Here is a 3,815-nt window from a genome sequence, read left to right on the forward strand (position 1 = left end):
TCACTCCTATGAAGAAGAAAATAGCCATATTACTGAGAAATTGAGGGCTGCTATCAGCTCGTCCAGATCAGATGCACGTACAGTTCCATGGGGATGGTAACAGAGCATGCAACTCTCCCACAGATTACTCTTCTCAAGACTCATTAAAAATAACAGCTGAGAATCAAAACATGGAACTAATTACCACACAATGCACTAGTTAACAAAGCAAAATTAAAAATAAAAGTGGGACAAGAGTCATAAAAAGAAATAACTCTGAGGACTGATTTCACAAACACAAAACTGCCAACAAAAGGACTGTGACACCAACACCACTTGGGTTTCATGCATGGACAGGGAAATCCTCTCTGCATTTGCCCTTCTGCAGAGGTGTTTATCCTGCAGCCACATCTAGAGAGACCAGCCTCAGTGCTAGTGTTCACATTTAATTGGCTTCTGGAACTGCTGAAAACTGTAGCTCACTAGTTTGTACTGCTAAAACATAGCAATTTTAGACAGAATGGTAAAAACATCCTACTTCCTCTCTGCCTCCTCATGCTTTAATTCTGTGGCTTGTGCTGTCCACAATTGTATCTGCAAATCTATTTTTACTGTTCACATGAGCAAAATATTATATTGTACAGTAATCACCTGAACCAAAACCTAAGATATAACCTAATCCCAGTATTGAGTAAGTAATGGAATATGAAAGCCTAAAAAGGCAGAGCAGCTTTTAAAATCTTATTTGAAATGTGCATAGCTATAAAATTATTGGGTTTTTATCATCCAAAGGCGAGTTACAGATTTCTCAGCAGAAGCAACAAAACATGCTCCTCTGGAAATGGCTGCCAGTCCCTTAGCTCTTCTTGCTCTCTAAGAATTCTGGTGCAAGACAAACACACCTCTAACAGGGAAATGCAGAGCTTTCACCTTCAGCAACTGCCCTACCAGCTCCATTTGTGTGGAAGCTCTGTTTGGATAAAGTTAGCACAAATAATTACCTACAAGTCCAAATTCAAGCCAGGAAATGGCAAATCTAACTCCTTACCGTCCTAGGAAAGTACCCAGAGGGACCCTTCATCAATTGTCACGAAAACCCTTCACCATAACCCAGCACTTCAGAAACACTTCCCTTAACAAACACTTCATGGCTACCAAATGCAGAAAGAACTGGCAGTCCCCAGTTTCTGTCCCCCAGCTTTTGGGGACTAGATAGTGAACAAACCACCTGTGGGAGAGCTCCAGAAACAGGTAGGACGTATCCAGGTGTTGTCAGGTAACTGCAATAGGGGTGTCAGACAGTACTAGTGAGTTCAAAACATACCAGCCAGATGTGAGGAGCTGTTGGCATGAGCCTAGCAGGGCAGGAATGCTGTGAAGCACCAGCCTTTGGAATTCCTAAACATTTACACTCACACAGCCTGAAACAAACAACACAGAGTACTTAAAGCAACAACATATGAAGTGAATGGTGCGAGCTAGAGAAGACTTCAGAAGTAGCCAGGAGGTGATTCAAGAATTTCAGAAAGAGGGACAATACCCCAGGTCCTGTGTGCTCTGCAGCAAGGGTGCCCTCAGTCCTGTGGTGAGGCCCTTGGGTTCTGCAGCACTCCACTGGGGTAGAGCAGGCACTCCAGAGCAGCTTCAGAGACACAGTCAGAAATTGAGGAGCTTGCTTGAACTGCAAAGCACGTTTCACACAGTCTGTATATAACTCCTTCAATTTAACAGTAAGGTCCATTTTATTTTATGCTACCTTAAGTTACACTAATGCAACCAGCCCAAGGGCTGCTGACATTGGGCAACTGAATCTGCCCTAGTCCTGGCACAGGCAAGGAAAACCAGCTGCAGCTCTCCCCTGGAGGAAGCCACCAGACCCACTGCAAAGAGGGCCACTTATGCAGTCAATAAAATTTACTGCCTGCCCCTCTGAAAGGCACCAGAAAGCAGGAAAAATACTTGTTGCACAGAAAGGAAAGAAAAAGCCTCTTTCAGTTTATAGACAATTAGGGTGTATTTTTAAAGCCTGCTCCAAGCCCAGCCAGTTCCTAAATATTTAGCACAGTACTAGTTTTTGGAAAGTCAGAACTGAGAGAAGAAAAAAAATAAAAGGCTGGGGGGGGGAGGGAAGAAGGAGTTTACCAAACTGGAAACAAAACCCTGGAGAACACTCTGTGGGGTCAGCTTCCTGATATGGCTGTTGGCACATGGGTTTGGATCTACTACTCAAGCAGAGTGCAAAAGCACCTTTCTGCTCGTGGAAGGAAACTGCCAAAAGCAGAGGGACCCACACATCTTCTTATCAGAGACTGCTGATGAAGAAACCTAGGACACAAACCACATTTAAACATTCTGACATTGCAGAGACCTGACAAATTACTGTACCCTGGAGACACTCCACCAGTACATTGTTTTTCCTTTATTCACAGGTTCAGAAACAAAAAAATGTTTCAGTCAAGCCACACAGATGGTATCAGGGCAACCAGCAGCCAGAGTTTAGGCTAAAATGTGGTATTCTGTAGCATGGCGAGGAGGAAGAGGCAGAGACTTCCATGGGGGAGCACACAGAAGGAGCACACTTACCAGAACAGTCAGCGATTCATTTTTTTAAAAGAGGAAACTAAGTTAAGTCTCAGTCTCTCAAATTTATCTCCAGAAAAGAATCCCTACTGGTACAAAAAAAAAAAAAGACTGAAATAAATCTAATAGTAGTAAACTAAAAAACCTCATTACAACAGTCACTGCTGTGAGGGCATCCCTACCATTCAGCACCCCAAATCTGCCTTCTCTCTGGTTGCAGTCTGCACTGCCACGTGTATTTCACAGGACACAAAAGACAGACTTGCATGTTAGACCTGGAATAAAACACTCACTGCATACTTCCATCAGCATGCCTTGAATTATATATCTAATGCTTATTCTAAAAAGGGCTTTCAACAGAACCCTCTGGGAGGAACTTGAAAAACTCATCCCTGTACCATGATCTGTACAAACTGTCTGCCAGCCTTTCAGACCTGTTCAGCCGACCTGCACTGCCTGCCAAACCCTCTGAGGGCATTCCTCACACTCAGCATTGAGCACCTAAACAGGACAATAGGTGCAAACATTTATTTCATTTTCTTCTGATGCTTTTAAAGGGAGGGAGGTGACCAGGAGACACTTGATCTATGACATCTGAATGAAGAGAGGTGGCTCTGAGTGCTTATGAAAAGATATTCCATTAGTACATAATAAATTAAACACAGATGCCTCAATGGCCCTTCTCTTGGAAGGGTTTATTTTATAATAAAACAACTAAATCCCAGTTAAAAGTAGAACAAAATGAAACCTTAGTTACCCGCACAATTATGAAACTATTCCTGTTGTTAATGACCTGATAGAAGCACAACTGCCTGTGGGACAGAGCAGAGGCAAGAGACACACCTCTGGGATGACCCAGCAAGTATGCTCCAAATAATCAGCTCTGGGCAGTGACAATGGATGAGATCGAGTTTCACTCCCTGGCAGGATAATTAAAGGCCTGTTCTGGCTCTGCCTCATACTGCACTCAGACAATTCCTACTGGCCAGTATATTTAAACACATGCACAGTACAGTTGAAAGTCCTGTTGAAGATCTTTAAAGGTTACATTTCAGGTAAGCATGAGTCCTGCTAAACGGACTGTTTTCTTGCTACACATCAAATTTATCTTCATGATGATTACAGAATAACACCATGCAGAAAACACGTTATAAAAATAGACTAAATCACATTACTGACAGAGTCTTCCTTCTAGGAAAAAATAATCAGCAAAAGGAATAAGGGGTTCAATTAAGAAAGAAATAAAAGCAGTGAAG

Source organism: Merops nubicus, unplaced genomic scaffold (assembly GCF_000691845.1).
Source record: "Merops nubicus isolate BGI_N331 unplaced genomic scaffold, ASM69184v1 scaffold36911, whole genome shotgun sequence".
Classification (NCBI taxonomy): Eukaryota; Metazoa; Chordata; class Aves; order Coraciiformes; family Meropidae; genus Merops; species Merops nubicus.